Consider the following 12,541-nt stretch of genomic DNA (forward strand, 5'->3'; position numbering starts at 1 on the left):
CATTGTTTAAAGTATTTTGTAAATAAAGGTGGCTCCTGCCACTCAAATACATTTTCTGTCTGTATTTGCTCTGTTCCGTCTATTAATTCATGCACTTCATCTCACTCTCCTTTTCCCACCAAAGTACTGAAATTTACATTGCTACACACAATCACTGTATTTAAACTCCCCACCCTTCATGTACCGTGTGGACACGGTTCTTTGTCTCTTGACTGGAACTACTTATAGTAGCAAGCACTATACCCAACTACCCAGTATTTTCAGGATTAAGCTCTTAATTGCCCTTTAATACATTCAGGCCATACCTGCTTTCCCTCCACTAACTGTAGCCCAACAGATAGGGCACTGGATGGGGACTCAGGAGACGTATGCTATTCTACTCCTTTTACCTTAGAGTCAGCCTGGCTTAAAAGAGTCTCTTTTCTAAGGCACTGTGAACATACTTTGGAGTTAATCCTGTAGTCACTATAAATTGAACTCTACTATTGCCCTTTATTGCATTGTAATTAAGTGACCATCGCCTTGCATTATGGAGTAAGTGGGATTAACAATCCGTGAAATGCATTTGTAGGAAAAAAGTGATTTTTGTCCTGTCATCCGCATTTCTGTTGTCCAGGCAGATTTGAATCTCTATATACTTTTTGTTTTGACTAAATAATTAGCTTATTTTCTGACCTTTAATTCTGAATCTGAGTTTTAGACAAACTAATGAATACAGCCCAAGGCCCCAGTTCAGGAAAAAAAACCAGAAAAAACAAACCCCAACGTACACATGTGTTTACCTTTAAGCAGGTTTGTAGTTCCATTGATTTCAATTTCTAATGTATAGGCATACCAGTTGTATTACTCAGAGTCGGAGTGATAGAGTTTAAGGCCAGAAGGGACCACCAGATCATCTCGTCTGACCTCCTGTATATCACAGGCCACCAACACCACCCAGCACCCATACACTGAATGCAACAACCGAAATTAGACCACAATATTGCAGCCCACAGGAGGCTGCCTGAGGCCTCTGCCATGGCAGGGAATTGATCATGGATGTAGCTGGATAACTCTGTAGTCTTTGTCAATAATAATAATTCTATAGTTGCTACAGAGCTCTCTTTAGCTCTTTGCAATGTTTTAGTTAAGACACTGGCTCCTGTTGCTGAAGTAAATGATTGTGCACTCACTGTACTAGCCCCAGTAACAGGAGTCTATATGCTGTCATCGCTCTGACTGGAGTCCTTTAGAAGTCAGTGGGTGATGGCAGGATAATGACCAGAAACCAGAGATTACCAGTAGTATAAATCCATAAGGGCCAGTCTCTGCTATCAGTTACACCAGTGAAACCCTTGGTCCATTAACTTACATGGATTTGCATGTGTGTGTCTGACAACAGAATTTGGTCATTCATCATGCAATGTTTAGCCACATGATTGCTCTTTAGTGCTCTATAGTGCTCTCCTGCTTCTTCCCGATGGAGTCAGAAACGAACCAACTGCCCAGAACACAAAGACACAGATCCTCAGTTTGTGCAAATCAGCACAGATCCATTGAAATCCGTTCCATTAGCTGAGGTTCTGGCCCAAGGAACTACTGAGCAGTGGTGGCAGGTGGACTTTGGGGCAGGTGGGGCTGCAGGAGAGTCAAGCCCCCATTTCAAGAGGGAGCAGCAGCAAAAGCGGGGAGCCTGCTGGGTGCTGCAGGAGTTTCAAGCCGTATGAGAAAAAGCCTCCAGTGGCAGGGGAATGAACTTCCTCCAATTATTTCTCTCCATTTCAGGTATCTCTTGACTATATCAATGGATATGTATGCCTTTGTTGGATCTTCGGGGATTTGGGACAGCTGACCTCAGCATGGCACAACAGCAAACTATCCCAATGCATAGGAAAGATAGGAAGTATGGTAAGAGACCTCTTGGCTTCACCAGGAGATCTTCAATGACCTGAAACTCAAAAAAGAGTCATGCAAGAAGCAGAAACTAGGTCAAGTTACAAAGGATAAATATTAAAAAGAAAACACAAGCACGTAGGGACAAAATTAGAAAGACCAAGGCACAAAACAAGATTAAACTAGCTAGTAATATAAAGGGAAACAAGAAAACACTTTACAATACATTAAAAGCAGGAAGAAGACCAAGGTAGGCCCATTACTCAGTGAGGAAGGAAAAACAGTAATAGGAAATACAGCTATGACCAAAGTGTTAAATGCCTTTTCTGTTTCAGTTTTCACCAAAAGGTTAGCAGTGATCAGACAACTTACACAATGAACATCAGCATAATGGTAGGAGCTAAGGCTAAATCAGGGAAAGAAGTTATGAACTACTTAGACAAGGTAGATGTCTTCAAGGTGGCAGGGCCTGACAAAACACATCCTAGACTACTTAAGGAACTGGCTGAAGAGATCTGAGTCATTCAACAATTATCTTTGAGAACTATGTAACGCTGACCCACACAGGGGCATCAGCAAAGGGGATCAAACCTGGGACCTCTTGAGCTTAATGCATGAGCCTCCACTGCCTGAGCTAAAAGACACATCTCCCTTAGCCAAAGCTGTAGCATGCTGATCAATCTCTAGCTGGTCGGCCCACTACTAGAGGGAGACAGCAGGCATGGGTTACATCTATAAAAAGGGGAATACAGACAACCCAGGGAATTATAGACCAGTCAGCTTAGCTTTGGTAGCCAGAAAGATAATGGAGCAATTTCATAATTACAGGCATCTTCAATTTTGGCTTTGTATCATCTAAACTGCACACATGTTGAAATAAAAAATTAATGGCTGTTTTCATGTCTTTTACAAATCATGAAGGTATTCTTGTTTGAATTGTGTCATCAGTGTGCTGTCCCTAGGCCTATATAAAAATGAAATGGTATTGTGATTTTTCAAAGCATTCTAATTAGGCCAAATCAAATCAAATTTCATGACAACACTTAAAGGCACTTCTGCTTAGTGAGGACTATTTTCAAGCCAAATTTCTACTTTTATTCCTAGCTGTTTCAGCTACAGAGCAGTTTTAAAAAATATTACGCAAATATTTACAAGGGGAAGAGTATTTTTTTCTATTCTCCTTGTATTTTTTTTAAAGAGGGAACTGAGGTTATTTAGTCTGCAGAAGAGAAGAGTGAGGGGGGATTTGACAGCAGCCTTCAACTACCTGATGGGGGATTCCAAAGAGGATGGAGCTAGGCTGTTCTCAGTGGTGGCAGATGACAGAACAAGGAGTAATGGTCTCAAGTTGCAGTGGGGGAGGTCTAGGTTGGATATTAAGAAACACTGTTTCACTAGGAGGGTGGTGAAGCACTGGAATGGGTTACCTAGGGAAGTGGTGGAATCTCCATCCTTAGGGGTTTTTAAGGCCTGGCTTGACAAAGCCCTGGCTGGGATGATTTAATTGGTGTTGATCCTGCTTTGAGCAGGGTGTTGGACTAGATGACATCCTGAGCTCTCTTCCAACCCTAATATTCTATGATTCTAAATAAAACATTTTTAAGCTCAGACTTTTCAAAGAAAAATTCAGCTTTGGGCAGACACTGTTGGAGATACAACTAATCCCCTGTCTTGTCATCACACAATCTTAGTTCTTGCCTGAAAATATCCCCTACATGGAAAAATCCTTGCTTGTGAGTTGCAGAAGCAATACCACTCCTACTCATCCCCTCAGTACAATGTTACATGTTTGACCTGGACAAGTACTGCATCATACTCACATACCACAAAAAGAATATTCTTACCTTGGACAGAAGAATGATCCCAAGACACTGGAGTCCCTAATGTACCCTCTCCCTCCACTGATAGAATGGAAATCAGATGAGGGGGGAGAGGTGGCTGAGGGGAACGAGAAACAAGCAGAGTAGAGCGAGCTACATTGCTACCTAAAGATTCCTGTGTGCAAAGGGCTTTACAGCAGCTTTCTGCGTTCTTAGCACTGAAGTAAAATGGAACTGTCCCTATTTACACTAGTCAAATGTATGGCTGTGTGTGTGTGTGTATTCGCTCTGTGTGCCATTGCAGCTCTGCACAGACAGCTGGCACAGCAGACCTCGAGTGAACCACCCAATAACCACAAGATCTGTTAAGGTACGAAGGCACCTGGCCAGGTTTATTGTCGACAAAGTGTGGTAATAGCACCTGCCAGACTCTACGGAGATATTAAGACATGTATGCCCATGACAATGGATGCAGCTCATGGAATGGTGGAACTTTCCATTCACCCCTCGACTGGCCAAAGACACTCCCTTTGAGACTCCATTTTATACATCAATACAAACAACATGGCTAGGTGCCACCCATTACCTTGTACATGTTGGTTCAATCAAAACATCTCTATCCATCATGCTGTCATCCTAACCTTACCTTTAAGATGGGTCAGCGTGTTCCTGTTATCTTTGGGGAATGCGTTGGTATCGAGGTGTTCTGGTACCACCCCTCTGGAATGTGTTTGTGTGTGTGTTCTGTGCGTAGCGCTTCTTAGGAATGTGTATTTCTGCAATATCAGCCCTGTTTGTGCCAGATTCTGTGAGCAGGACCTGCCTCTACTTCACAGCCTGACTTTGCTTTATATTAGCAAAGCTTTGACCATTACTTTAGCCCAGGTCTCAGGCCTCATATCAGGCCTCTGATACCAGGGCTTGTCTCAGGGTGTCTTCCTACTACAACACCAACTAAGGGTCTGGCCCTGAGCTTTCACTGAAACATAGTTAACGAATGCTGTGTTTCAGACTTTTGATTCGAAGATCTTTAAGCACTTGAGCCAGATTGGCTCTTATGATGCTTTTGTTCACTATTCCCTTGTTGGCCAAAAACCTCAACCCTTTCCTGAGGCCTACTAGCTTCATAGCTTTGGAATTTTTGATCTCATAATACTAGAAAAAGTTTAATTTTTAAAGACATATATTATGCATTACTCACATAGGCTAAAATTTTTAAACTTGTGTCTCCACACTGCACGTCAAGTATCAGAGGGTAGCCGTGTTAGTCTGGATCTGTAAAAGTGGCAAAGAGTCCTGTGGCACCTTATAGACTAACAGACGTATTGGAGCATAAGCATCTGATGAAGTGGGTATTCACCCATGAAAGCTTATGCTCCAATACGTCTGTTAGTCTATAAGGTGCCACAGGACTCTTTGCCGCTTCCACAATGCATGTCAATGAAGAGTATTTGGGTTCCAAAATAGCTGCACAAGACCAAATAACATGCACACCCAATAATCTGTCAGCTCAGTATGAATCCTCATCATGTAAAACACATTTACTGTGGGCTTAAACTGGAACAGGTCATAACAGGTTGTCCCTCTATGTATACCTGCAAATGTGATTTTCATTTCAGTGAGAAGTTTTTTTTGCCTATCGACCCTTGCAGGATACACACCGTCAAGGTATGCTGACAGATTATTTAAAATTGGTAGCAGGAGTTGCAGCAGGAGAAGATTCTAGGCAGATGCTCTACAATGAAGCTGAGAGGGAGAGAGAAATGCTCACTCTTCAGTTTCATGTCAGATTTTGTTTTCCTTGAGTATCAGTTAACTGAGCAGACTGTACCCTGTCTTTGTTCAGAGCTGAAAGGGGGACGTGGTGAGCTAGACTAAAAAGTCAAACTTTACCTGCTGTGGTGCTAAAAGTTACTGCTCTGGATTTCAGGGCCATAAAAGCTCATCAAACAGCCACAGATAATATCACAGGTGTCAGCCAGCTCTCATTACATTGATCAGTTTCTTGATAAACACCTCACTAGGGGCTGGATTGTGTTTTTTGCAGGCTGAGGTGCACTGGAGGGATGGGGAAGGACTGCATGATATCCAGAATACTGGTTAACTCACTTCTTGTGGGTGTCTTGGCAGAAGCTGGTTTTAAGGAGGTATTTGGGTGAACTTAAAGAGTGGTGGCCTAGTGAGTCAGTTTAGAGAGGTCATTACAGCGTGTAGGAGCATTCTGGAAGAAGGTGTGAAGATGGCTGTGGAAGAGGCAGATTAACAGAGCATCAAGGATGGTGGGAGGGATTGTGTTGGAGCTATTTGATAAGAGGCGAGGCAAGATAATAGGCAGGGGGTAGAGTTATATGGACAACGTAAGGACAAGAAGGTTGAGCTTGATGCAGAGAAGCACAGGGAGAGAGTGAGGGGGATTCAAGAAAAGGGTAGGTCATTTGGTCATGTCAACAGGCTAGGAGGAGGATCTTGCAAATTGTAGGAGCTATGTTTTGTACAAGTTGTGGTCAGGTAGGAGAGGAGAAAGTTGCGTTAATCAAAATGGGAGATAAGGGCTTGTAAGATAGCTTTTGCTGTCGGGACAGTAAGAAAAGGTTAGATCTTTGAGATGTGCTACAGGACGAAGCACATGGATTCGAAGACTGTGAGGATCTGATAGTATTTAGGAGAGGGAAAAGTTGAAGATAACCACTAGATTTTGGCCTATACGTCATGAAGGATGGTGGTATTGTCAATAGTGACAAGAAAAGGGGAGAGAGAAGAAATTCTGTAAGGAAAATAAGGAGCTCAGTTTTGGTCTTATTCAATTTAAGTTTTTGGTGAGCCATCCAGAAAGAGATGTCAGAGAGACAATATGTGATCAGGCTTTTGTACAGGTCTGGTTTTGTGTCTATTAATTCAATCAGTGTGATGGAACTAGAATAAAAAAAAAATTCTGTTTGTGGATAATGACAGTTCAAAACCACAACGATCCATGTGTATAAACTATTATTGCCTGATTTGAGTTATACTAAGATCCTTTTATATCACTCTGGTAGTGCAGAGGAGTGTCAAAGTGAGTATATATGTAATGTGTACCCACATTAAGGCCCTTTTACACTGCCAGAGCAAAACTCCCATTTAAAATAATGGGAGAATGCACTCTGTACTATGGCTTTAATTACCAAAACCTGTACTACAGTAATTTAATTAATGTGAAATTGGAAATATTTTTAAACAGTGAAACAATAAGCCCAACCCTTGACTTCCTCTGAAAATTATTGCATTAAAATATTGATTGAAACAGGAAATTTAGCTAAAGAAAAAGTCTACAATGCCCCCCGGTGGTGAATGTAAATTATGGCAGAAAATATGTTTTTAAAAAAGGAAGTTAATAGAATATTAAATAGAAAAGACCCCAGCACCTACAGTTAATTGTAAGCAGAGGCAATAATGAGCAGTGTGATATGTTTTTATTAAAACACTAAATTCATTCAGTGTGTGTCATGGGATTTACTGGCAGTGTATGATTAGTTCAAGGTTTCAAGCCACATATTCAAAGGAACACTGTTCCTAATGGGTGAAATTTACCCTCAGGCAGGGGGCCAACACAGATGTTATGTGCCACGTAAGAGGCCAGTGGCTCATAGGGCTGTGTATAGGGGTGAAATTCACCCAAGGCAAATTGTCTCATGTCTTATTTTAAAGAGACAAATCCTGCCCTTGGTTATGTCACCATAAGCCCATGGTAACTCTGGGAGCAGACTCTGACCATGTAATGGCACAAAGAGAGTTTTCACTGCAGTCATTTAGAAAGGCAGCATCATTTGGACTTGACTGTGAGGCCTTTGTAAATAAACAACCAACTAACCTCTAGCTGTTTCTGATCTAGAACTACAGCAGTGTGAGGGGAAGAAAGAGATGTGTGCAGGGAGCCTGAACCTACACTCAGTGTCACAATGCTAGGTTTTGGGCATGTGGAAAATAACGGGAACAATAAAGGAATCCATAAAGCCTGAGCTGGGCACCTGTGTGTCCTATACAATGCACGGAGAAAGATAGGTGCCTAAAAATAGGATTCACAAAAGTTGGCATACTTAGCCACCTAAGCTAGCCAATGGAAGATGCTGGTGAGAGAGGTTTGACCTAATTCCCTCCCCTCCCAAAGATTAAGAGCCTAAGTCTGGCCTGGAGGAAGGTGGCCATCTCTGCTTACAATCCATAGCTGGGGATCCCTTCCTTGAGTCAGGTCACTTGGTCTGTCTGTGGCTCAGTTTCCTTCCTTGGGTAGGTCATCGTGGCAAAAGAAGCCCCAAGGGAAGGGGCTGGAGTTTGCCCCAGAGAGTAAGAGAACTGCTACGGAAATTTCCCCAGCTCCAGCAGTGAGATAGGCTGTGGTGAGAGAGTGGAGAGCAGCTATACAAGTCCCTAGACCCAGTGATAGAAGCAGCTAGGGGGCAGCACAGAGCTGGTCAACAACTCCTTTATACCCAGTGAAAGAAATTCTCAATGGTACTTATGCACCTACGTGCTTTACTCAATTAGGGCTGGGCTTCAGCAGGTGCCTAAAGTTAATCACATGATGAAGTCCTTTTTCTGAGTTAAGGCATTTAAAAGAACAGCCCATGAGATATTAATTCAATGCCTGTGAGCCTTGTTAAAGAAAAAGTAAATAAACTCTACAAACTCATAAGAATATTAGACTATGTGCCATTTAAAATTAAAATTGATATTTAAGTATTCTGCATAAGAAAGATGGAAAAATGAGCATTTTCATACATTTCTCAACAAAAGTCCATGAGGACTTAGTTATGAGGAACTGCAGAAACTCACCTGGAAAGAATTTAGCAGGAGCAGCCAACAGTCAGGCTGAAATCAAAGAGAGCATTGATTAGATTCCCTGGAATCAGACTACCTTACAGGATTTCCTCCAGCAGGTGGCATCAAACGTCAATGAAATTAACAGATCAGTCTTGTCTGTAAAATCTTCAATAAAGGAATTAGGTTGAAACAGCCTGAAGAAAGAAGTCAAGCCTGCAAAAAGCCATAGAAAATAACAAGAATATATTACCTCCCATGACTGATCCACAAACAATTGGGAACAATCAAATGTTTATAGAAAATCACAGTCACTAAAATGATCTAAAAAGAAAAGGAGTACTTGTGGCACCTTAGAGACTAACCAATTTATTTGAGCATAAGCTTTCGTGAGCTACAGCTCACTTCAATCGGATGAATGGGTGCCTCAAAGTGCTTTAGAACCCACTGTTTGAAGATTTTAACTACTAGAGACTGGTGGAAAGGACTTTCACTTAACTTCTTTTCCCAATAGACAACACTTATAAGAAGGTAGCTCCTTTCCAAAAGTGCATTGTGCTATCAGCAATGGTTCCTAGTGCATGAAGAGTACTAGCAACTTTGTGGAATTCATGAAGGTTTTCTCAGTATTTCAGAAGTTTGTGGAAACACCCTCTCTGTAATTTCAACCATGGTGAAAACTTTCATTTTTAGTCCCTTTACCCCCCTCCCCCACAAAAAAAAACAAGAAAAAAGAAAAAAAGTTAGAATTTGCTTGTTGCTGCATTCCCACCATTCAAGATAGTTTTACCTTGTATAGAGACCCAGCAGCTGGGAGTTGAGGACTCAGCTCTTCATGGGTAGTGCATTTTTACAAGATCAGGCTCATTGTCAACAGAACTCAAAAGGTCCTTAATGTGACAGATTTGTTCCTGGGCCTGATCTAGCACCATTGAAGCCGCTGGGAATTTTCCCATGAACTGTGATAGGAGCAGGAATGGGTCCATTAATTACTGGTTATACATTTATGGTATGTCAATCTGTCACCTAGGCAGACAACAAAACTTCCTTTTGTTCATGCTCACTATGCAGTTTGCAAGCGGTTATATTTTATGTAAAGCTACTCCAGTTCTTTCAAGATAAACAACTGCACTAGTCCTCAGTGACCTCTATGTCCATGTCAAGTTTCAAACGTCAGCCAGCTTTGACTAATGGCAGCGTCAAAGCAGCGTGCTGAGAAAAAGTGTATATATATATATATATATATATATATATATTTTCCACCCTCTCATAACTCAAAAGCAGTTGAAGGGAATTTGCTCAAATTAAAAAAAAAAAGGCCAACCTTATTGTGTGGTCAGTGTTTAAGCAGAACTCCCTATTGAAACCAGTGAGAATTCCACTTAAAAATTGAGGGCTTAATCTGAGCCAATGTATAGAAAACTTAATACCAAAAAGGTGAAAGGTTTGGGACGCATGTGATGATAATGGGTGTAACCAAAACTGTTTTTCAACCTTAATCATAGTGGTTACTATGTGTGCACACTGTAATGTGATTCCAGGACGATACCTGCAATTATGTCATAGTTTGTCAGCCTTTCTTCACAGTCCTGTTACAGTCTCACATACTGTCACGCAATTATACCTACCCTCTGGGAATCATATAATTTAAGGATTCAACATTGTAGTAAAAGGGAGTTATATTATAAATAAAATCCCTTCAAGTCACTAACAAGGGAGCATAAGGAGCAGGAGAAAACATCAAAGGCAAATAATGACCTTTACTAGTTTTGGACCTGAACAAATTGTTTTCAGTTATTAGGTCTTCCTGTCTTTGAAGAGTCAGAGAGGAAATGTGCAAAGAAAGAAAGAGGGCCCCGATCCTGAAAGTTGTTTCTTTCCCACAATTCTCAGCAAAAAGCAACAGGAGTTATGGCTGTTCAGCACATCTCAGGATTAGGCTACAGAAGAGCTATTTCCACCAACACCATCAGACATCCCCCCATCCTATTATATGCACTAATTATACAGAGAGGTTTTTTTCCTGTGACGTCTGATAAAAATCAACGAGAGGATATGTGTACACTTGGAGCCGTGGGATGTGATTCCCAGTTCAGGTAGGCATACTAGTGCTAGCTCTCACCAAGCTTGCCTGTGAAAAATAGTAGGACAGCCTTTATTTGCGTGGGCTGCTGCAAATGGCAGCAGGGGCTAGCCGTACTGAGCACAAACCATCCTGGACCCTGTGGGTATGTACTTGGGGCACTTAACCCATGCTGCCACTCACTGTTACCTGTGCTACCGAGACTATACTATTGTTTTTAAGGCACTAGCTTGATGAGAGCTAGCACAAATACGTTGACTTGAGGTGGAAATTATGCCCCAGCCCCAGTGCAGATGTAGCCAAAGATCTTTCAAGTTATGGTGCTTTCAGAGTTTAGTTACAGTTAACTTTTTAAAAAACAGACTAATGCTTTTTAAGATTCATCATACCTCCAAAATGGCTCGGCCTAGAAACTGCAAACATATTTTCTTGGTCTCGCTAAGAGAAGTGTTGGTTTTGCTTTGATAACCCATTTAAAGTTAAACATTCTTTGTAGGTCTGTCAAGTGATTAAAAAAATTAATCGCGCTGTTAAACAACAGTAGAATACCATTTATTTTAAATATTTTTAGATATTTACTACATTTTCATATAGATTAATTTCAATTACAATACAGAATACAAGGTGTACAGTGCTCACTTTACATTTATTTTTATTACAAATATTTGCACTGTAAAAAACAAAAAAAAATTGTATTTTTCAATTCACCTCATACAAGTACTGTACTTCAATCTCTTTATTATGGAAGTTGAACTTACAAATGTCGAATTATATAAAAAAAACCTGCATTCAAAAATAAAACAATGTAACCTCTGTGTTTCAATGACTTACTGTCCTTTGGACCTCTATAATTTATATTTAGAAAGTATAATTAAAATGGAAGAAATACAAATGTAGACGATTTTAAGCAGCCGTTAGCAATTTATTTTGAGGATTTATCAAAGGTGTTGCACCTGTTTCTGCATTGTGTGATTTTCAATGGTGCATATCAAGCAGTCAAAATTCAGTTCCAGAAACAAGAGACACATGTCATCCCAGTGAAACAATGGATTACCTTTGTCAACTTAGAAGAGAGTTTTGCCCTTTATCTCGACTTTAGGGAAAAGTTTCAGTTTTGGGTGATAATTCTGGTTAGTTCTTTCTTTATGATGTTCTTAAAAGTGTAAAAAAAATGTACTGCCAAAAATCCTTTTTAGCCACATGTTTTCAAGGGAGTTGTTTGTTAGCCTCCCTTGGGAAAGCACATACCAATCAATATCCAACAGTAAGGAGATCTATTAGCCCTCATTACCTGGGACAAACAAGGAAGTGTTTTATTCACAGCTGCAGTACTGCAAGGTATCCTTTGCCTTTGGTTTGAGATAAGCCAGGAAATCATATTGCTAATACTAGCACTTCAGAATCCATACAGACACCAGTAGGTAGCAATAGTAGGTTGTGGCATATTGAGCACTATGTTGGAATTGCAAGCTATCACTTTAAGAGGGGTTTTTCTGGTCCTGTTTTCTGACTATGGGGCTCTGTAGGGCAGCATGCCATCTTGGAGTGAGACAGTGAGACAGTCTGGGAAGAGACTGGCGGCAAATCGGCGGCAGCTTTACTCTTCTGGCTACTGGGGAGGCAATTCGACAGCAGCTTCTGTCTTCAGACATCCTGCTTGGGGCGGCAAAAACGGTAGAGCCAGCCCTGGTGGGGACTGACCTGTTTAGATCTAATTCATTTAGACTTATGTATAACTGTGAAGATAATATGTGTGGATTAGGAAGCTAGTAGTATTGTTTCTTTAGCATTATAAAACTTTACAAAGTTGGTACGTAAGAATTCAATTAATTCCTTTTGTTCTTTTTTGACCCTGTGGAATACATGCTGAAAATCCTCAATGACTGAATTCTGACTCTCTGTCTGCCGTTCTATAGGACTAGTGCTGAAGTATTAGGAGAGGGGCAGTAAAGTAAACTCTAGCCCACCCAAA

Source organism: Natator depressus, chromosome 5 (assembly GCF_965152275.1).
Source record: "Natator depressus isolate rNatDep1 chromosome 5, rNatDep2.hap1, whole genome shotgun sequence".
Lineage (NCBI taxonomy): Eukaryota > Metazoa > Chordata > Testudines > Cheloniidae > Natator > Natator depressus.